The sequence below is a fragment of the Coregonus clupeaformis genome, chromosome 14, assembly GCF_020615455.1.
Source record: "Coregonus clupeaformis isolate EN_2021a chromosome 14, ASM2061545v1, whole genome shotgun sequence".
Lineage (NCBI taxonomy): Eukaryota > Metazoa > Chordata > Actinopteri > Salmoniformes > Salmonidae > Coregonus > Coregonus clupeaformis.
This window is the reverse complement of record NC_059205.1, coordinates 36409875-36433424: the sequence shown is the minus strand read 5'-3', so window position 1 is coordinate 36433424 and position 23550 is coordinate 36409875. Positions and strand designations below refer to the sequence as shown.

Genomic DNA, 23550 nt, shown 5'->3' with positions numbered 1-23550 from the left:
TGGTCAAACTGTAAATAACTTGCAGGTCAAAATGTGTTGTCCTCATCCCTAGAAAATGTTTGATTACCATCCCAGATCTGGACAGAAATATCTGCCACGTTATACTAGTAGTGCTATATAAAGCGAATAGGATGACATTTCCATCAACAGGTGTTTGGAGCTCAAGTATGGATATATGTTGAGGTTGGAAATGCTGTGTTGGCTGCATATTTAATGTTTATTGAAATGGGTTACTAGATTCTAATTCTAACACCCCTTTCACACTATCGTGCCGACCCAAACTTTACTTTCAGAATAAACATATGTAAGAGGCAATGTTATTTCTGCTGTATCCAATTAACAGTCAGCTAAGACAGAGCTAACAGCAGCCGCAGCCAACCATAGATTAGGGTCATATGCAAATGCTGCACAACAAGTCGGGGCCGGAGGTAAGGTGGTAATGACATGAAGTGACTGATGGGGAATCCCCACGTCAATGGATGAACTATAGTTTTAGGGTATGGGTATGGTGCAAAAACAGTTTATCACACACAGGCATGCAATGAAAAATATGTCTGAGAGAGTACGATATCTAATTTATCTGTGAATTGAGGTTTAGCTATGCAGACCAAGAAAATACAATACTAGTCTACTAAATCTGTACTTTTATCATTCAATACTTTTTTTATTCAACTATATAATTTGGAGATACTATTACTATATCAGACTACAAAAGTTCCCACTAAGTAGAAAGTATAAGAGAAGGGGGGAGAGACAGGGAGAGAGAGAGACAGAGGAGGAGAGAGAGAGCGAGAGAGTGAGAGAGAGACGGGGAGAGAGAGAGAGAGAGGGGGAGAGAGAGACAGAGGAGGGGAGAGAGAGAGAGGAGGGGAGAGAGAGAGAGCGAGAGAGACAGGAGCGACTGACTAAAGGGATTATGAAGCGTCAGTTTAGAAAATTATTATCTTCCACATCAGTCAAAGGAAACAAAATGTTTTACTGCAGGTGCATAGAAGAGTAAGGTATCAGCACAGCAGGAACTAGAGACTGTCTAAAAGAATACAGTGCCTTTTGGTGAACAGCGTTTAGTGGGACAACTTTGGCAACAAATGTATTCAAGAAATGAATTCTCAAGCTGTCACATTGTTGTTGCCGGTTGCCATTTGGAAAGTGAGAAAAACAGAAGGTAAATGAGGAGCTGATGAAAACAAGAGGATCCTTTGGGGATGTCACATGAATGTAAACAAGGTATTTGATGTCCGTCTAATGCTTCAGGGAACAAGGTTTATTGATGGATTAAAAGGGACATTCTGAGGCATCCTCCTCAAGTGGCTTTGGAACCAGAACAAATGTTTGATTATGTTCTGGTTGGGGATTGTACTGACATTGCTTCTTCTTCAAAACCTAGCTAAGAATTTACATTTTTAATGAGGGGGAATTGGTCAGATGAGATTGGGATTTTGGTGCCTTGTTCTTCTTGTTGTGGTGGATTCAAACAGGAGGTTAAATGATGCTGATCACAGAGGACCCAGGTGGAGGGACCTTGTTAAATGTTCAGCAGAATGGGATCTCTGGAGGCCAGGCCAGGGCTGTCAGGGGTCCCAGAGATGAGGGGTGGTCTATTTTGTCGGAGACGGTCGCAGGCGATAAAAATGAGGATCCTAATGAGGGAGACAATGAGGAAAGCAACTATTACGACGACGATGACGTCTATCAGGAATTTGAAGAGTTTGACTTTGACACATTGCCAGATCTGCCAAAGGATATCAGGAGTATTGCCTAACTCCTTCTATCCACCCGATGACTCTCTTAAATACAGGTCTCCCAGCCCAGACACCCCCAAACCTCTGTCCTTCTTCAAGGCCTGCTCCAATAACAATTCCATCATAGTGAAGATTATGATAAGGCAAGGGGTGACAAAGGAGGAAGTGAGAGAAACAGACAAGAACAACAGAGTATGTTTGTGGTGTCGTTAAAGAAATTAACTGTTTTCTGTGACATATCAGTATTATCAAGTAAAGGCCTACTGTACAAACATATAACATGGTTTCTGTTCCAATGTCCACACTGGCATCCTACTTGCAATGATGCAATGTATAATGCTTTCTACATGGCTTGCTGGTATGGACATTGGAACGTAGATATTTGTAAAGAAGGTTTCCATGAGATCTCCACCGATCAGGAATTTGCTTTATAGGGATTTGATAGAATGACAGCAGAGATTTTAACCAGTAATTTTTTTTCCAGGCTTTCTGCTCCCCTTTCTGTATAGGGCTGAGTGTCATATAGGGCCCAAACTGTGTCATTTCTGTGGACAGTGACAATCTCAGAGGAATACTCAGAGCAGTTGGTTAAGCACTGGAACAGATGGGGGTGTGGATTGCAGATTGAGCAGTGGAGGCTCCTCAGAGGAGGAAGGGGAGGACCATCCTCCTCAGTGAATTACATACAAATAAAAATAGTGAAACATATTTTTAAATAAAACTATACAAAATATATTCATGTCACCAAATAATTGATTAAAACACACTGTTTTTAATTGAAGGTCTACAGTAGCCTCAGCAGCACTCTGTAGGGTAGCACCATGGTGTAGCCGGAGGACAGCTAGTTTCTGTCCTCCTCTGGGTACATTGACTTCAATACAAAACCTAGGAGGCTCATGGTTTACACCCCCTTCCATAGACTTACACAGTAATTATGACAACTTCTGGAGGACATCCTCCAACCTATCAGAGCTCTTGCAGCTGTTACGGTTCGGCACTGTTGGTCCGGTTCCCGCTTGTTTCCCTGTTCCTTTTTCCCCTGTGTGTGTGTGTGGTCTGTGTCTGTCTCCCCCTGCTGTGCAGCCCAGTCAGAGGATCTAGGTCAGGGGGCGTGGCCATTCTCTCTCATGCTCCGTTACTTCCAGCTGCGGCTCATTGTCATCAATCAACCAGCAGTTATCTACCCGGGCTGGACACCTCTCCAGCGCCAGTTCGTTCCTACACTACCTGTGATCCCGTCTGTTCCTGCTGCCTGCCTGCCTGCCATTCCCACGCCGCAACCTGCTCCTCTGTTGTCTGATATCCTCGTCATCCAGCTCTCTAGACTACTGGCTCTCCACCCTACTCAGCTCCTACCCCGGCCTGAAGCTACTCCACCCTGAACTGCTTCTCTCTGCCAAGACACGCTGAATAAATTACATCCTAATCCACCCTCTTGGTCCGTGTGTCCGTCTCTGCACCTGAGTCCCCCACCCAACCTAATAGAACGAACTGGCCAAACATGGACTCAGCAGAGATGCCACATGAAACAACGGGTGATGGCGTACAACGCGCCCTCCATTCACAGGGAATGTTATTGGGACAACACGACCAACTCATCCGGACTCTTGTGGATAACAACCAGCAGTTGTTGGATCAAGTATCTCATCTCACCTCTCAGGTAGCTAACCTGGTAACACTCACTACCCTTCCTCCCTCTGCTTCTCCTCCGCCTGTTCCTCCTACAGTGGCTCCAGGCTCGGCTTCCGCTCCTGCCCTTCGGGAACCCCCTACAACCTCACCCGAACCTTTCACGGGGACCTGAACAAATGCCGTGGTTTCCTGCTTCAGTGCCGCTTGGTGTTCCAACAGAAGCCCCTGTCTTTCTCCACGGAATCCTCAAAGGTACATTACGCACTGGGGTTAATGAGGGGCAAAGCTTTGATTTGGGCAGAAGCGGCTTGTTCTACTCAGCAGATTGCCAGCCTGTCGTTTGACGATTTTTCCTCTCAATTGAAAGTTGTGTTTGATCACCCGGACCATGCCGGGACCGCCACAAAGAGACTATTGAAGCTACGACAGGGCACGGGTAGCGTGGCTGAATACGCCATTGATTTTTGGACCTTGGCAGCCGATTCCAAGTGGAATGACGAAGCTCTTCAGGGAGCGTTTGTTAACGGTCTAAGTGACACGATTAAGAATGAACTAGCTGTTCGTGATGAGCCTGCTAACCTTCATGTTCTCGTTTCCCTTGCTACACGAATAGACAACAGGCTACGGGAGAGGAGACAGGAGAGGGGCGGTCGGGTCCACACCGCAGCGGATCCCTCCACGGAACTAGACGAGCCCATGCAGCTGGGCCGTGCTCGTCTGTCCCCTGCCGAAAGGAACGGCGCATGCGGGCTGGTGAGTGCATGTACTGTGGGGACCGCACTCATTTCCTGGTTAACTGTCCGGTTCGCCCAAAAGACCAAGCTCGCAGGTAAAAGTGGGCATACTTGCGAGTGCTACACCTGACTCAATGCCCACAGCACCCCGTCTAGTTATCCCAGCTACAGTCCAGTTCAGGAATCTATCTCTCCCACTAGCTGCTCTCATCGACTCTGGTGCTGAGGATAGTTTCCTTGACGTTAACCTGGTCACTCAGGCTGAGATCCCTGTTAAGCCCCTGCCTAAGCCTATAACAGTAACCGCTATTGACGGCCATCAGTTTGCCAACATCACCCATCAAACTGTCCCCGTTTCTCTCATGCTGTCCGGCAATCACAAAGAAACCATCCAGTTTAAAGTAGTCTCCTCCTCGGCCTCCCCCCTTATCCTCGGTTTCCCTTGGCTTAGCATTCACAACCCCCATATTGACTGGCAAAACCACAAAATACACAGTTGGAGCACTCACTGCCATTCTGTTTGCCTTGGGTCGGCTATTCCGCCCTCGGTAGGTTCCCCTGCTTCCCCTGTCAAAACCCCAGACCTCTCTTCAGTCCCTGAGGAGTACCTGGACCTGGCCGAGGTATTCAGTAAATCCAAAGCACTCTCACTACCACCTCATAGGCCATACGATTGCGCTATTGAGTTACTGCCTGGAGCCCCTTTGCCGTCCAGTCGGCTTTTCAATCTGTCCCGTCCTGAGAGAGAAGCTATGGAAACTTACATAGGCGACTCCCTAACCTCTGGCATCATTCGTCCCTCATCTTCCGCTGTTGGTGCTGGGTTCTTTTTGTTGAGAAGAAGGACAAAACATTACGCCCCTGCATTGACTACAGAGGACTTAATAACATCACAGTCAGAAATACGTACCCCCTGCCTCTCATCAACTCAGCATTCGAACCCCTTCATGGTGCCACCGTGTTTACCAAACTCGACCTACGTAACGCTTACCACCTCGTTAGGATCAGGCCGGGAGACGAATGGAAGACTGGGTTCAATACCCCTCTCGGACACTTTGAATACCTAGTCATGCCATTCGGTCTCACTAACGCCCCAGCAGTGTTTCAGGCCATGGTTAACGATGTGTTGAGGGATTTTCTACACCGTTTTGTGTTTGTCTATTTGGATGACATTCTAATATTCTCTAAGTCACAGGATGAACACGTCTCCCACGTCCGTCTGGTTCTCCAACGCCTCATGGAAAATAAACTGTATGTGAAAGCAGAAAAATGTGAGTTCCACCGGCAGTCCGTCCCCTTTTTGGGCTTTATTATCGAGCGGGGACAAGTGTCACCAGACCCTGACAAGATCAGAGCGGTTGTGGAGTGGCCCACACCCACGTCTCGGAAGCAGCTAACGCTTCCTGGGCTTCGCCAACTTCTACCGCCGCTTCATCAGGGGTTTCAGCCGAGTGGTTGCCCCCTGACCAAGCTCACCTCCCCCTAAGGTGCCATTCCTGTGGACGCCTGAGGCCGAGTCAGCTGTGAGTACATTGAAGGAACTATTCACCACCTCACCTGTTCTTATTCATCCAGACACTAGTTTGCAGTTTATTGTGGAAGTGGACGCCTCTGATTCGGGGGTGGGGGCAGTCCTGTCACAACGTTCCCCCACGGACCAGAAGCTCCATCCTGTGGCCTTTTTCTCCAGGAGATTGACCCCTGCTGAGAAGAACTACGACGTGGGTAACCGGGAGTTGCTTGCTGTCAAGTTGGCGTTGGAGGAGTGGAGGCACTGGCTAGACGGAGCAGAGCAACCCTTCATAGTCTGGACAGACCACAAGAACCTGGCTTACATCCAGTCAGCCAAGAGGCTGAACTCCCGCCAGGCCAGATGGGCTCTGTTCTTCAGCAGGTTCAAGTTTATTTTAACATATCGTCCTGGCACACGTAATGTCAAGCCTGATGCTCTCTCTCGCCAGTTTACAGACAATGAAGACTTCAGCAATCCTGAACCTGTTCTGCCCGCTTCCTGTTTGGTGGCGGCTGTTCACTGGGAAATCGAGTCCCTCGTCCGATCGGCACAAGAGTTGGAACCTGGACCGGCCGATGGCCCCCCGACCTTCTCTATGTTCCCGCAGCCGTGCGGCCGCAAGTGCTCAACTGGATCCACACCTCACGATTCTCCTGCCACCCTGGTATGAACCGTACACTGTCGCTACTTAAGAGGCACTTTTGGTGGCCATCCGCCGAGGCTGACGTCCGGGAGTACGTGGCGGCCTGTTCCATCTGTGCCCAAAGTAAGGCTTCCCACAGGGCTCCTTCGGGCCTGCTGCGGCCTCTCCCAGTCCCGAGTCGTCCTTGGTCTCACGTGGCCTTGGACTTCGTCACTGGACTTCCTATGTCTGAGGGTAAGGACACCATACTCACCATCGTGGACAGATTCTCTAAATCTGCCCATTTTGTTGCATTACCAAAATTACCGTCTGCCAGTGAGACAGCCGACCTCTTTGTCCTACATGTATTCCGTCCCCATGGAATCCCTGTGGACATAGTGTCCGATAGAGGTCCACAGTTCATTTCTCGGGTATGGAAGGAGTTTTGTTCGGCTCTGGGTGCCTCTGTCAGTCTCTCATCAGGTTTCCATCCCCAATCCAATGGCCAGACTGAGAGGACCAATCAGGACCTGGAGGCTGCTCTACGCTGTGTGACATCCCAGAACCCGTCCACCTGGGCCAAACATCTCCCGTGGGTCGAATATGCCCACAATTCCCTCACCTCATCTGCCACCGGCCTCTCACCTTTTGAGGCGGCTTTGGGGTATCAACCGCCATTGTTCCCGTCTCAAGAAAGGGAGTTAGCCGTCCCGTCAGTTCAGGATAACCTTCGTCGCTGCCGCAAGGTGTGGGTGGACACCCGTGAGGCCCTTCTACGGACAGCAGAGCGTAACAAGAGGGTGGCGGACAGGCACAGGGTAGTCGCTCCCCAGTTCCAGCCTGGTCAGCGAGTCTGGCTCTCCTCCAGCAACATCCCCCTGCGCACTGACTCCCGTAAGCTGTCGCCCCGGTATTTGGGTCCTTTCGAGATCGACTCCATCATCAACCCTTCGGCTGTTCGGTTGAAGCTTCCCCAGGCCATGAGAGTCCATCCTACATTTCACGTGTCCCAGCTGAAGCTGGTCTCCTCCAGCCCTTTGTGTCCGCCTGGGGATCCCCCTCCGCCACCGCGTGATTGATGCGACCATCCAGCCTACACGGTGCGGAGACTGCTGGACGTCCGGAGGCGTGGTAGAGGGCTTCAGTACCTGGTGGACTGGGAGGGATACGGTCCCGAGGAGAGGTCCTGGATTCCCCGACGATTTATACTGGATCCGCAGCTGGTGGCTGACTTCCATAGGGACCACCCTGACAAGCCGGGTGGGTCGCCGGGTGGCGCCCGTTGAGGGGGGGGTACTGTTACGGTTCGGCACTGTTGGTCCGGTTCCCGCTTGTTTCCCTGTTCCTTTTTCCCCTGTGTGTGTGTGTGGTCTGTGTCTGTCTCCCCCTGCTGTGCAGCCCAGTCAGAGGATCTAGGTCAGGGGGCGTGGCCATTCTCTCTCATGCTCCGTTACTTCCAGCTGCGGCTCATTGTCATCAATCAACCAGCAGTTATCTACCCGGGCTGGACACCTCTCCAGCGCCAGTTCGTTCCTACACTACCTGTGATCCCGTCTGTTCCTGCTGCCTGCCTGCCTGCCATTCCCACGCCGCAACCTGCTCCTCTGTTGTCTGATATCCTCGTCATCCAGCTCTCTGGACTACTGGCTCTCCACCCTACTCAGCTCCTACCCCGGCCTGAAGCTACTCCACCCTGAACTGCTTCTCTCTGCCAAGACACGCTGAATAAATTACATCCTAATCCACCCTCTTGGTCCGTGTGTCCGTCTCTGCACCTGAGTCCCCCACCCAACCTAATAGCAGCATGAACTGACATGTTGTCCACCCAATCAAAGGATCAGAGAATGAATTAATCTAGTAGTGAAAGCATAAGCTATAGCTAGCTAGCACAGCAGTGCATAAAATGTGGTGAGTAGTTGACTCAAAAAGATAGAAAGACAATGGTTGAATACATTTCTTCAAAAATGAAGGAGAATCAGGAGAGAGCGAGAGAGAACAAGATGTATTTTGTATTGTTTCAGTTTCACTTACTTAGCTAGTAAATGCAGCTAGGTACTTCAGCCTTCTCAAACACCCGGCTCAAACAGAGAGGGATCCTATGTTACCTAGCTGGCTATGGCTATCCAACACTGGAACGCTTCCAAGTCAAGGTAAGCTTTTGGTTTTATTGCCACTGGGGCCCGCCGGTGTAACTGCTAAACTGCTTGCCAACTGTACACTGTACTGCATGATTGTAGTGGGTTTACTAACGTGTTAGGTCTAGTAGCTATGTTGACTTGATGTTAGCTAATATGGTGACAACAATGTAGGCTGTGTGTAGCGTCATTATGATATGAAGATTTGGCTTGGAATGTTTTTTTCGCCTGGTCACAGACAGCTGATGTGTTGTGCACTGAAGTCCACAAGCAAAGGGAAATGGTGAGAGGAGGAGGGCATGTAGATGCGAGAAGGAATTATCCAACGATCATAGGGATCATGCTGTTTATATGTGGCTGCTATGAAAGTGAACTGTGTTTGCGTGTGATCAGGGGTGTATTCATTCTGCCGAATCTGTTGAAAAATGTTTCTTAAACGGAAGCAAACGGAACGAAACGAAGATAAACATACCTGAATTTGTCAAATAGAAACTCTCGTTTGCAACTTTTGGACTAATGATTACACCCTAGATCAGCTAGATGCAGGCAAGATTGTGCAAGGTGGTATTGAATCTGTCAATGTCTGTCACCTTTATTACTCAAATTTCTCTCAACCTGTGCACCTACGTTGTAAACTTTAATTCATAGGCTAGGTTGTAGCAACATCATGATGGGTATAGGAAAAATTTGAGCATCATGTAGTAGCCTAAACCTATCGATGTTACATTGATCTGGGTGAATGGAATATGAATGACAGTCATTCAATATGTTGTAATAGAAATTAGGCAATGCTCATCAAAACAATTATCATCCTCCCTTATGTTCAACATCACCGACCGCCACTGAGATTGAGATAGAGTTGAAGTAGCTCGTAATCATGGCTGAGCTTTTAAAAGTTTCACCCAAGATATCAGGGTGCAGCAGGACAATACCAAGGGGGGGGGGGCTTCAAATACCTTATTCTTCACACCATTAATGACCATTATGGATAGCGAACAGGTAGACATTAGGGTTAGACCCAATGCAATTTTGGATGTGTTTCTCACTGCTGTATCCTCATAAGTGGTAAAGCAATAATACTAGGAATATAAGTAGCCTATGCATTCAGTGACTAGTACTGTACATTATATTCAAAAGGTGTTGCTTGTAGATTCTAAATACAGTTGGTCCCTGATTTCCTGTGTATTCCCTTCTTACGGTCTTGTGACGGGACAGACTAATACAGTACAAATGAGGGGAGAAGTTTGATGTCATGCAACACTTAATGGCACGAGTGTCTGGATGCATAAAGGCAACAAATGCCCTCAGTTGTTTCATGTTACATCCACCACTGGCATGACATGAGCCCTAATGTGTAGTTTGTGTAGATGTAAACAAACACACACACAGCAGTGTTTTCAAATCAAACACACTGAATGTGCACTGTGTTTAAGCAGATTAAGACGTTATTTTGGCAAATCTTAAACTGCACTTTTTTTTATTTTCTTCAATTGACCTAGACAGATAGTCAGTGTTGGGGAAGCTACTCTGAAAATATTGTTTACCAAGCTACCAATTACTTCATACTGGAAGAAGTTAAGCTACACTAAAGCTAACCTTAATAAACATATAGTTTACTGAACTAAAGTTAAGTAAAGAAATTCCACAAATTAACTTTTAACAAGGCACACCTTGTCAAGTTGCGTCAATTCAAATCTGGTATAGGAACAAAAAGAGCTCAATACACGTCTTCTAAAATAGACTAGTATTTTAATTCATGCAAACACTTGAATGGTAAATATGATGTTCGTATATACGGGCCCACTGAAAAACCACGCAGGGCAGACAGAGAACTGAGCTTTTGTTATAAGTTCTTCTTTAAATACTCTGACAGAGATAGTTCCCGCTCTCTGCTGGGCCTGTCAGAGTAGAGGCTGGGTGTGGTTTAAACTTACCCAACCTATCGATGGCGCACAGGCTGGTCCCAGCTCCTTGGCGCTTCACTGTTGCCGGGCATTAGTTGTTATCTTTACAACTTGTCTCGAGTCAGCAACCTCAGACATAGTTTGTTCTTCTTTGTAGCAGAACACATGTCCTTGAGCGGTTTAACAAAGAGGCAGTGTGTGTGTGAGTCACAAGTCTGTCTCAGCCTACCCCCTAACGGTTCCTCACATTAATCACAGCTTGTTATGTTAAACAATCTATATCAGTACAGCACAAACCTATTATGTTTAATCATTAATGTATTCTTTCTAAGCTAGGCATCACATCTAGTTATAAGAATATAGATCCCAACAATCCCCCTTTTCACACCCGCTGGGTGTGAACCCAAAATAAGAAATTTCAGGGAAATTTAGGATTCCCCCTTTTGACACCCACTAGGGTGTCACTCATTAAAATACAATACAAACAAAAAGAATCACACTTTTATTAATAGGCAATAATGATAATAAAAAGGCCTTCAGTCCTTCCATCTACACCTAACTTGTACTAGGTTGGCTACCAGCCACCCAGGAACTTCAAACCTTCACATAAGGAAAGACAAACATTCACAATAGTTAAAATGGATTTATAAAACATAAAAACACAAACAGGGAATTTTGATTCCCCCTTTAGACACCCACTAGGGTGTCACTCCACCACCTCACCAATAGCAAACCAAGGGTCATCCTCAGTCAGCTTCATCTCAGTGTCTGCATCTCCTTCTTGAGCCCCTAGGAGGGGCATCATACCCGCAGCATGCACGACATCTGTAACAGACTTTCTCAAACAAGGAATTACACAGGCAGCACAGCACATTAATATTAGAAACACAACTACTAGGGTCAGAAATCCAGTAACCACCAGTGCAGCATACTTACCAAACCACTCCCCCAACCAGGAGAACAGTCCGTTTCCCTCCATTCCAGCCATGCTCTTCATTTCAGCTGATAGTTTATCTAAACCAACTAGGGCTTTAGAGATACTCCCATCAGGACTGGTATTGTTAGGGATAAATGTACAACAATGGCTTACCATTCTATAGACACCACCCCTTTCTGCCTGATCTAGAGCCAACCTCTTTTTACTAAGTCATAAGAGTGAGATGCGGATAATTGTTCAAAGATCCCTTTTGTTGCATCCCTAGTCCAGCCAATAAATCGTTGTTGGTCGTAATAGATATAATTAATCCAATCCACAATTTTGCTTGTCACCCACCAAAAGGACGTGGTAGTAAACCCTTCCCCTAATTGTTTCATAGCTCGGTATCCATCCGATACCCCCCTTGGTATCCCAATCGCATCCATCTAAATAGGGCTATTCTCCTTCTTGTTAAAACTCCTCCTACATCTGTTTAATCCTTGGTTCCTGGTGACTAATTCTAACTAGCTGAACCAGTAGAACCAGGGTGCACGTATCTAGCCACCCTTTTGGAATTCTCTGCCTTACACTGCCTTTACTGGCACACGCCCACCACACATCGGTTACAGTGGCTGTAAGGTTCAAAATTCTCTCCTGTGCTTCCGAACTTAAGTCTGTCACATTACTACTATCTCCAATTGATAATTGGTGATGTCTTTGTTTCTCTTTACCCCCCATCTGGATGTTCAGTCCCCCTCGGTCTCATATCCCCATCCCCAAGTGTTTTTAAACACTTGAGTCTAGGAACAATCCGCCGTGGGGGCCGAACACGAATATAATGGGATTTTATAATCCCAAATTGCTTATTGACATGTACCCCACCCATTGGCTACGTCCCTAACCCTTATTTTGAATCTGACAGTCTGCCCTTCTCTGACTCCCATTTTGTAGGCCACTCGTCCTTGACGGTCAGTATGTCGGGTCGCTTCTCTTCTCTTTTACTTCTTAACAATGGTAAGGGCATAGCACAATTGGTGGTGGATCTTGACATATCAAGACCATTACCGAGACTATGATGCAACTCAAGTTATCCATATTCCCAAAAACCGCCAACCCTCTCCTGTCCTCAGTCTTTCTGCTTGGTACTACCCCATACTCACACCCTGAGAACACACTACAGTGATGATAGGTCGGGGTAGGAGATCTTCGTTAACAGAGGTGATCCCCAGACCCTATTGGGCCAGTTCTTCTCTCTAACTCTGCATGTGTTCAGTGGTGCTTGCATGTGTTCTTACCTTTTTGCAGTGGGTAACGTGGACCCAGGTTGCTCTTTCTGCTATTCTAATGGCAAAGGCAATGACCAATATAACCTGATAGGGCCCTTCCCAACAGGCCTGCTTCCAGTTTTTCTTCTTTAGGGACTGGATGCTCACCAGTCACCTGGTTAGATAGAGTGGGTCACCTTCTCCTTTAGTTCACCTGTGGGGCACAAAACCTCTGACATACGGGTGTGGTTAATAAACTATCTTCACACGTGTTCAGCTCTCAATTTCTATTTCTGACTGCATTCTCTTTCTAGACTGTATCTAAAAATATATATATATATATATATTTTAAGTATTTTGTCCTCTCCTTCGTATATATTTATTATTTAATCCTACCATCTACTATCATCCCCCTTTTGACACATGATTCTGCTCATGTGTCAATATTACCACCTACCTAAACAATCACTTAGGTAATATTGGTAATTTATCATCCAATTGCCATCCCTTATTTTTACCCCAGCTCTCCCGGGCTTGACCTGAAGATGGTTGGACATGACAGGTCCATACTTAAATCTTTCAAACCTAACACAAACCCCCTAAATTTAACATAACAACCCTTTATAACCATCATACTAGGTGTGTTGTTTTTTATTTGAAAAACCCAATTTGAAAAACAACAACCACAAATAGCCAGGCCCCACTTAATTTGGTAGCTCACTTTTATGACCTAAATACTGCCTAACTTCACTACTGCTCCCCCTAGCCCTAGGCAACATTCCAATGAGATAAGCTAATCTCTTTCTCCTGGTTATACATTTTGTTAACCTTCAATTGCCATCAGTAATCTAAAGATGGTAGTACACACAAAACATGATACAGATATCCCCAGTCCTAACCCATCAATAATTGTTTGTATCAATCTAATTCCTCATAACTAATCCATAAAACCACTCAAAATTCCTAGAGTATACAATGATTATTTAATTGATTACCCTAAATCTGCTACATGTGATCTCATCTCAAATGATCCATTATCAATTATTTGATCAACCCCCTAGGAAAATCTGTCTCCCCTTCTATTGTTCCTGTCCCCCCTGTAAATGTCATATTTCATTTTTTAGCCAATACAATCATGGTTACATCAAATGTTCCCTCCTTTGGCCATTTACTTACTATCTTTCTGGTCCTTTTTCTCATTTGTTAGAGATACTACCAATATCTTCACTATTCTCTGGAAACCTTCTCTTCATGATTGCTACTGGTGATCCTGCCATCTCTACTTCTGGTGTGGTCTAATGTCTATAATAGGGTGTAAGGTAAATTATTCCTGTTGTCTTTTTCAGCTAAACGTTTTATATTCCTCAGTTAATGGTATTTTCTCCCTAATATATCTTCATACTCTTCTTCTTTCCCTAAATGAGATTTAATCCCTTGCCTTTCCTCTACTATCCTTCTATCATTACTGGATCAATGATAATAACTGTAATAACTATTAATAATAATTGTAATAACTATTTCACATTAAATTGTGCCTTTTTCTGATAATGTTATAATTGTAGCCTATAGCATTACTTTAGTTAAAAATATAAGTTTGTTTATTTAACAAATCTAGAACCCACTATAGGTTGGTGCTTTTCCCTCAGCATAATAGCTAAAGCTACTTGCATCCCCTGGTCCCCGTAACGAAAATAAATTATCGTTCTAGAATTCACCAACTATTTGCATACACCACTGGTGTTAAGCAACCTATCGAATAAAGTAAAAACAATTAGAATTGATCAAAGCACTGCCTTCCAGTCAAGTATTTAGACCTCTACTTGAAATCTTACAGCTCAATCTAACTCGCTGGACTGTCTCTATTTTTTTTTTTCGCTAACCAGAGCCATAAATTATTCTCCTTTGTCCTCAACTCAATTTTCACAGCTCTATCGCCATTTCAGTTCGCTATTCAATTTCTTTAACTGTTCTCTCTGATTAGGCCCTAATTAATAAAACAAATACTTGCTATCATTGATAAGCATACATTTAATTATATTCCTATCATTTGAACTATCTCTCACCCCTCCCCTTGCTCCTTCCTACACAACGGGGGAGGCGCGGGGACCTTGTAACATATTTTCATAGACCTTTCTAGAATACTTCTACTTAAGCTATCTAATTCAACCTTTCACATTTCTCAATCCACGTAGTAATCTAGGTCTATAGCCCCAATGCGAAAGCTTTACCCACTGTCCCTACCTGGGTTCGAACCAGGGACCCTCTACATACATTGCCAGTCACCCCACACATTCCGCGATCCTTTCAAAGTAAATACTTCCAGTTCATAGAGCAAGTGACGTCACCAAATGAAAACCGCACTAGCTCTCACCTCATTCTAAGGTTGCTGGGGCCTCTTTCATTCCCCGCCAATAGATTAGGTAAGGCTATCAGTGGGTACTGGCCCCCTCCTACTCTCTCTCTCTCTCTCTCTCTCTCTCTCTCTCTCTCACTGCTTCTTCATGCTCTTCTCCCATGTCTATATAGTGCCCTCTGTGCATCATTGGTGGAGAGGTTGCTCTACTTTCTTGTTTCCTCTCCTCGCTCAGGTCTCGCATAGTTTGTTCCATTTCCTTCAGCTGTTTCGCACCTCTTCTTACTTCCTCTTCCAATATTTTCACTTCCTTATTTCTTTCTTCTCTCTCTCTCTGTCCTCCCTTTCCTGATTCTTCAGTTCTGTTTGGGTCAAACCCCCATCAAGCATCAGGCTTCCCCTGTCGCCGTCACCCATCAGGCTCATACGACTTTCTTCTTCCTGTAATCTGGACATGTTCTCAACCCCGTCTCGTATAGCTCTTGCTGCTTCTAGCAGTGCCCCAAAATATCCAGTGTTGGAGCCATTAGCTTTGGTGCCTCGTATGGGGGTGGAGACGTAGGCAGTTTTGGGTATAATCTTGGTGGCGGTTCCGTAGGAAACCTGGATCGTTCCTTCTTGTCCTGCTTCTCCTTATTGTTCTGTTTTTCTTCCCACATTTTCGTAAGTTTTCCCAACATTGCTAGTCCTATTCTTTCCTTCAGCCTTGCTTTTTCCATTGCTTCCTTGATTTTACCCCTTCTGGGTTCTCCTTCTTTCTTCCATTCACCTTCTGCTTTCTGAGTTCTTCTTTTCAGTGTTTCTAGTATTCTGCCAGGTTCTCCGTCTCCTGGGATTCCGTCAGTTGCAATTATACAACCGTCTTCTATTCACTCTTTGTATAATTTTTCTCCTCTCCGTTTCCACTCCTTTCCATCTTTTCCTCAGTTTGTTTCAAGGGTGGACTTCAGTACTTTCAGCACCCGTTCCGCCTCTGTGTGTCCCGCCATATTTATTTAACACTTTTTTCTTTTTATCTTTATTTTAGAAATTTTAAATTTTTTAATGATTCTATGTCTCACTTTTAATATATATTTTATTTTAATTTCTCTACCCTAGTATATCTATTCCCAATTGTTATTAACGGGTTATACGGTTTATGCAGCTACAGACTTCTTTAACTCCTAATTAGTTTTCTATCAAGGTATACAGGTTTATTCATTTTAATAACCCGCATTCACTCTTTTATTTCATTTGCAATCACTATTTTATTACACTGGGATCATTTGCACTCTCATTCATACAACACCCTATACTTTAAAGTGCTCCTCCGATCTGGGTTGTATCCCCCAAGTACAACTCCCTGCCGAAGCGCAACACTATAGTGTACATTAAAGTGCTCCTACGATCCTAGCCATACTAGTTACGGACCTTGCCGATAGCGCAACACTATCTAAAATTGTAAGTGTCCCTCTGATCCTAGCTGTACCCTCGTAGTTACGATCCTTGCCAGTAGCGCAACACTTTTAATCCAATAACTCCCTATACCCCCAGTACCCACCCCTGGTGGTCCTAGCCTGAGGATTTCAGTATTTTCCTGGTCCTAGCTGTACCCTCGTAGTTACGGACCTTGCCGGTGGAACAATACTCTATGGTACCATGGTTTAACATCACATTCACCACAGGTTTGCATGTCACAATATGGTGCTTATCTACTCATAATAATTCGTATAATAATTCATAATTTAGTTCACTTACATCAAACAGGTGTTTCACAAAATTAATTAGGATAAAGCCAATGTGCAGAACTTTAGTTATATAACAATAGGTGTCTGCTTACCTGTTTTTAGTTGTCTGGACTCTTTGTGAAACGACAGCGATGTCCAATCGGCCGGACAATACCCAGCGAAGTCCCTTTACCAGATCACATCGGCGGTCACCAATTGTCAAGTTGCGTCTATTCAAATCTGGTATAGGAACAAAAAGAGGTCAATATACGTCTTCTAAAATAGACTAGTATTTTAATTAATGCAAACACTTGAATGGTAAATATGATGTTCGTATATACGGGCCCACTGAAAAACCACGCAGGGCAGACAGAGAACTGAGCTTTTGTTATAAGTTCTTCTTTAAATACTCTGACAGAGATAGTTCCCGCTCTCTGCTGGGCCTGTCAGAGTAGAGGCTGGGTGTGGTTTAAACTTACCCAACCTATCGATGGCGCACAGGCTGGTCCCAGCCCCTTGGCGCTTCACTGTTGCCGGGCATTAGTTGTTATCTATACAACTTGTCTCGAGTCAGCAACCTCAGACATAGTTTGTTCTTCTTTGTAGCAGAACACATGTCCTTGAGCGGTTTAACAAAGAGGCAGTGTGTGTGTGAGTCACAAGTCTGTCTCAGCCTACCCCCTAACGGTTCCTCACATTAATCACAGCTTGTTATGTTAAACAATATATATCAGTACAGCACAAACCTATTATGTTTAATCATTCATGTATTCTTTCTAAGCTAGGCATCACATCTAGTTATAAGAAAATAGATCCCAACAACCTGTTAATTGAAATGCATTCCAGGTGACTACCTCATGAAGCTGGTTGAGAGAATGCCAAGAGTGTGCAAAGCTGTCATCAAGGCAAAGGGTGGCTACTTCGAAGAATCTAAAATCTAAAATATATTTTGATTTGTTTAACACTTTTTTGGTTACTACGCAATTCCATATGTGTAATTTCATAGTTGTGATGTCTTCACTATTATTCTACAATGTAGAAAATAGTAAAAATAAAAGAAAAACCCTTGAATGAGTAGGTGTGTCCAAACTTTTGACTGGTACTGTACCACGAAGCTACTGCAAAATATAGTTTAATTAGTAGTTGAACTGCATGTAGTTCACTACTCCCCAACACTGCAGATAGCAGGGCCAAGATAGATAGTGAGCCATGCCAAGATTATGTTCTCCTTTGGGTTGTTTGTAGATGGGGTGTTGTTGTCAGATACTTTCACTTGTAATTCCTCTTTGGTCCCAAAGCTGTGGTCTAGGCCTACCTCAGAGACCTTTACATCAGTTGACCATGTAAGCCCTAAGCAGTGAGAATACTGGAAGTTCTGCTGATCCTTCAAAGCTTTTGAGTTTCGGGTTTTCATTATGAGTGGGCAAAACGCTTTGTTTACTTGTAATTCCTCTTTGGTCCCAAAGCTGTGGTCTAGGCCTACCTCAGAGACCTTTACATCAGTTGACCATGTAAGCACTAAGCAGTGAGAATACACAATGTCTAACGAGTTTTCTTCAGATGACTTAGGGCTCTATTCAATCCATAGTGCTGAAGATCCACTTTATTGCACGAGACTGTATTCACGGTAAATACTGCATATGTCGGCTCAATCGGAAATTACCTTTACATTTTTAAACGGATCTTCCTCGATACTGATTGAATCCATATCTTAACTGTGATTGGTTGTACAGTTGCCTTGGTGACCGGGTTTTCCCCAAATCCACAAACGGAGCCCTTGAGCCACTCTTGTGTACTGTTTACTATACGTCATTATGCTATCTCACCATAGGTCTGGTGGACTGTGATTAGCACTGTAGGCAACAGCAGGCAGATGGTTCAGAAAGCTCCAGAAAGTATATTAGCTGAGACTTAACTTGGAATTTCCTTGGGGATCAGTAGGCCTGTCAGTTGGCGTCTCTGGCTATATATTACCCTCCAATCGTATAGGTTTATCAGTGTCACGCCAAGTATTTGTTTATTTTGTTAGATAAATTGTTTTACAAATACTTCAAAGAACCCCAAGGATAGATAGTTTTTAAGTCATCTCTCATTAACAAATGAGACTACCCACTGTCATATTCTACAGTGTCAACACAAGTCTAGCACCACACACCTAGAGCTAGAGTAGCTGTTAACGCGCCTCAAAGAGCAGAGCTATTGATCCAATTGACCCTGTGAAGCAACTGTGTTGGGATAATGAGCACTGAGACAACCGTCTTAAGAAAATCAGGCTCCAGGGAGTGTAACAGTGACCTCAGAGTCCTGGGTGGGTGAGCTTGCCTTGTGTCTTTAGTTAGCTACAAAGCCATTCACAAGCACTAGCAGCAGCCACGTCTGGAGTTGTGTATCTTTCTTGAGATCTAAAGTAGACAAGTGACGTACCTGTAGTTGTGTGACGTTCTATACTTTATGCGCAAGGCCAAATGTTTGAGTTGGAACAGTATGGCACTGTGTGTCAAAAGAGTCACCAGAAGGCCACTGACTTACAATAACTAAAGCAGTAAACATACATCCAAAAAGAGGGATGTGTCACTGATTTTTGAATGTGGTATGTGTTTTTCAGAATGGGCTGATAGTAGCCTGTTACATCGGCTGGGTGGATGTGGTCATAGCGCTCTCTCAGTGTCCCCACATCGATGTCAATTGGCAAGACAACGAGGGGAATACAGCCCTCATGACAGCTGCTCAAGCAGGTAAGAAATCTACAGATGTTTCAATGCTGGCAGGTTGGTTGGTTCCTAGTACAGTATATTTTGGGAATGTGTCATGAACGAATATGATTATTCTAAATGAAAACAGCCAGATTAAAACAAAGGTTTTGATCTGAAAATAATTAGTATAATTAAAATTGGTTCATTGTGGTCCTCTGTAGCTCAATTGGTAACGCCAGGGTAGTGGGTTCGATCCCCGGGACCACCCATACTTAAAAATGTTTGCACACATGACTGTAAGTCGCTTTGGATAAAAGCGTCTGCTAAATGGCATATTATATTATTATATTATTATTGTGAATAAGGTGAATAACACATTTGGTTATTTTTTAATATCAGGCAACATTATGATATCCAGCTGCTTGATCAACTACTTCCCCAACCTGGACCTAGAGCGTAGGAACTGCCATGGATTCACCGCTTTGATGAAGGCAGCCATGCAAGGGAGGGCAGGTAAAGCTATAATATTTCTTTTTTTCTATATAATTTTTACAACGTTTACTTTTTCTTTATTTTGTTGCTAGGCCCACTGTGAAGAAGAATACGTTTGTAAAGTTACAGATGTCGGATCTTAATTGTATCTTTTCTCGCAGAAAAACGTATCTAAATGAGATTTAGATACGTTCACTGAAAAACTGCAGTTCTCTTTCACCACATTCCGGGGCAGTCGAGTCGTTTGGAACAGTGCCAGCTATCAAACTCATCCTCCCTCTCTCGCGGTTGTCACTAGTTAGCACAGCTACAAAGTCCAAATTGGCTATATAGTAAAGATTCATGAAAACAAAAATGTGGTTTCTGGTCATAATTTAACATTAGGGTTAGGTATAAGGTTAGCAGTGTGATTAAGGTTAGGGTTAGGTTTAAAATCAGATTTTAAGAAGAGAAATTGCATGACTTTGAGGCTGTAGTAATTAGTGATGACCCTCTCTAACTCGCTAAAATGTTAAAAGCGCCAGACAGAATATGAATAAATGTACTACTGCTACTGTAGGCATATAGATCCTATTACTGCAACATTCAAATGTGCATTTATCTGAAATGCATCCATACACATCAACAACTGAACCAGTATCTGGGCAAAGGAGACGATGAATAGGACGAGATCTCCTCTCTGCCCAGAAAGCTACACTACATGACCAAAAGTATGTGGACACGTGCTCGTCGAACATCTCATTCCAAAATCATGGGCAAAAATATGGAGTTGCTCCCCCTTTGCTTCTATAAACAGCCTCCACTCTTCTGGGAAGACTTTCCGCTAGATGTTGGAAGATTCCTGCGGGGACTTGCTTCCATTCAGCCACAAGAGCATTGACACTTTTTCGGTATATATGTATATGCTCTTTCCATGACATAGACTGACCAGGTGAAACCAGGGGAAAGCTATGATCCCTTATTGATGTCACTTGTTAAATCCACTTCAATCAGTGTAGATGAAGGGGAGGAGATAGATTACAGAAGGATTTTTAAGTCTTGAGACAATTGAGACATGGATTGTGAATGTGTGAAAGACAAAATATTTAAGTGCCTTTGAACTGGGTATGGTAGTAGGTGCCAGGAGCACCGGTTTGAGTGTGTCAAGAACTGCAACACTGTTGGGTTTTTCACAGTCAACAGTTTCCCGTGTGTATCAAGAATTGTCCACCACCCAAAGGACATCCAGCCAACTTAACACAACGGTGGGAAGCATTGAAGTTAACATGGGCCAGCATCCTTGTGGAATGCTGTCAACACTTTGTAGAGGACATCTTAACGTTTCTAGCGAACCTAAGGTTACGAATCAACTGTCAAAATTTAGTTGTTGAACTGGTGCCAAGTGGCCATGCAGTCTAAGGTACAATGTAGGTACGTTACTGTATTGTATGCAAACACTGTTTCTTCAGATATTCAAATACTCCTGCTGCTCCTATATTCCTCCTGTGATGAAACGGGTCAAATTAAGATCCGACATCTGTAAGAGCTCCGATAAATGTAAACATTTTGAAATGACAATTGAATACCAACACATTCAATGCCTCTCTTTATTTGTGTATTCCCTCTACAAGGAGCGGACATGGAGGCGAGGGACTACAGCCGCAAGATGACCTCCAGGGAGTGGGCTTTGTTCACATGCCGCTATGAGCCGTGCGCCGAGCAGTTCTGTGACTCCTACAAGCTGGAATGGCCCATGCTGCAGGAGCTAGTGACCCAATGCCAGGAGTCCAAGAGCTGCTGGCAGAAGGTGGCAGACAAGGCCTGCTGCAGGTTCTCCCTCCGCATGAAGATGGACCCCGTGGATTCCGGTGTGATGGACCACATGGTGCGCATCACTACCGCCCTGTCCAGCCCATTGATCGCCACCGCCTGCCACACCGTGGCCCCGAGAAGCCCACCCTGCATCGAGAAGCGGCACTATGCCATGCCGGAGATCCTCAGGAAGCAGCGAGTGGACGAGCTGAAGCGCCTGGGCCCCAACCGCTTCAACAACAACAAGAAGCTGTTCAATAACTCCCAGGTGCAGTTGGTTCCTAAGAAGAGGGCCAGCCTGCAGACCCAAATGTTGCAAAAAGTTGCGGTGGCCGGTACTTCGGCCCTGAGGCGCACCAGCTTGCTGCCCCTGAACATGATGAGGAGGAGCAGTATCAGGCCTGGCATTGTGGTCCCCAAGGTGAGGCTGTGCAAGGTCCCCTCTGGGCCCAACCCTGAGAAGAGAAGGAAGAGCAAGGACCCCGAGCTCCTCCAGCTCCCCAAGTGGAGGTACAAAGAGGCCAAGGAGGAGAGGAGGAAGCAAGAGGAGGAGGGGAAGAAGAGATGTTTACCCACAGTGAGGAGGCGGTGAAAGACTTGAGCTATGAGGAGAGGTCAAATTGCTTTTCAAGAGCCTTGGGGTGCGAGCCAACTGTAATTGGTTATGAACTGTGGAGTTGAAGTTATCACCAGCATTTGAGATTTTAAAGACTGTGCCACTTGATTTAACTGTAGCCATGTAGAGCTATCTTTTCCTGTCCCAGATTGGTTACTCTGTTTCTGGCTTTTGACAGTGATGGGAAAGGAACACTTGGCTTGAACTGTGTACTCATTGTGAGGAATTCATACTTGAACTTTGATACAGATTTATTTTTGTTTGCATTCTTCAGATTTCTTCGGATTATGCATTTCTCCATTTAATCTGCATTTCTTCTATGTGACTATGTTTTATATCTCCATTGTAAAAATGATAACTCAAACACATACAATACCTTTGCACATTGTTTATTGTGTCAATGTTTTGGTCAGAGACCTTTTCATCTCCACCAAAAAAATGTATGTTTGTCTGGGTTTTAGGGATATTCTCAAAGCAGACAATACACGAATCAGTTGGATGTATGAATAGGTAACAGCCAAAATAAAGGAAACACCAACATAAAGTGTCTTAATAGGGCGTTGGGCCACCACGAGCCAGAACAGCTTGAATTAACCTAGGCATAGATTCTACAAGTGACTGGAACTCTATTGGAGGGATGTGACACCATTCTTCAATGAGAAATTCCATAATTTGGTGTTTTGTTGATGGTGGTAGAAAACGTTTTCTCAAGCGCCACTCCAGAATCTCCCATAAGTGTTTGATTGAGTTGAGATCTGATGACTGAGACGGCCATGGCATATGGTTTACATTGTTTTCATGCTCATCAAACCATTCAGTGACCTCTTGTGCCCTGTGGATGGGGGCATTGTCATCCTATCGGGGTATAGCCATGGTAGCCAACATTTTTATACATGACGGGATGTTAATAGCTTAATTAACTCACCAACCACACCTGTGTGAAAGCATCTGCTTTCAATATACACTACATGACCAAAAGTATGTGGACACCTGCTCGTCGAACATCTAATTCCAAAATCATGGGCATTAATATGGAGTTGGTCCCCCCATTGCTGCTATTACAGCCTCCACTCTTCTGGGAAGGCTTTCCACTAGATGTTGGAAGATTCCTGCGGGGACTTGCTTCCATTCAGCCACAATAGCATTAGTTCTGTTGGGCACTGATGTTGGGTGATTAGGACTGGCTTGCAGTCGGCGTTCCAATTCATCTCAAAGGTGTTCGATGAGGTTGAGGTCAGGGCTCTGTGGTGGCCAGTCAAACCCAGATTTGTCCGTCGGACTGCCAGATGGTGAAGCGTGATTCATCACTCCAGAGAACGCATTTCTACTGCTCCAGAGTCCAATGGCAGTGAGCTTTACACCACTCCAGCTGACGCTTGGCATTGCACATGGTGATCTTAGGCTTGTGTGTGGCTGCTCTGCCATGGAAACCCATT

At 44.8% G+C, this 23550-nt stretch overlaps 1 pseudogene; it reads left to right on the top strand.

The window, feature by feature from the left end:
• The first annotated feature begins 1486 nt into the window (after positions 1 to 1486).
• Positions 1487 to 22440, top strand: LOC121581515 (annotated as a pseudogene).
• The last annotated feature ends 1110 nt before the right edge of the window (positions 22441 to 23550 follow it).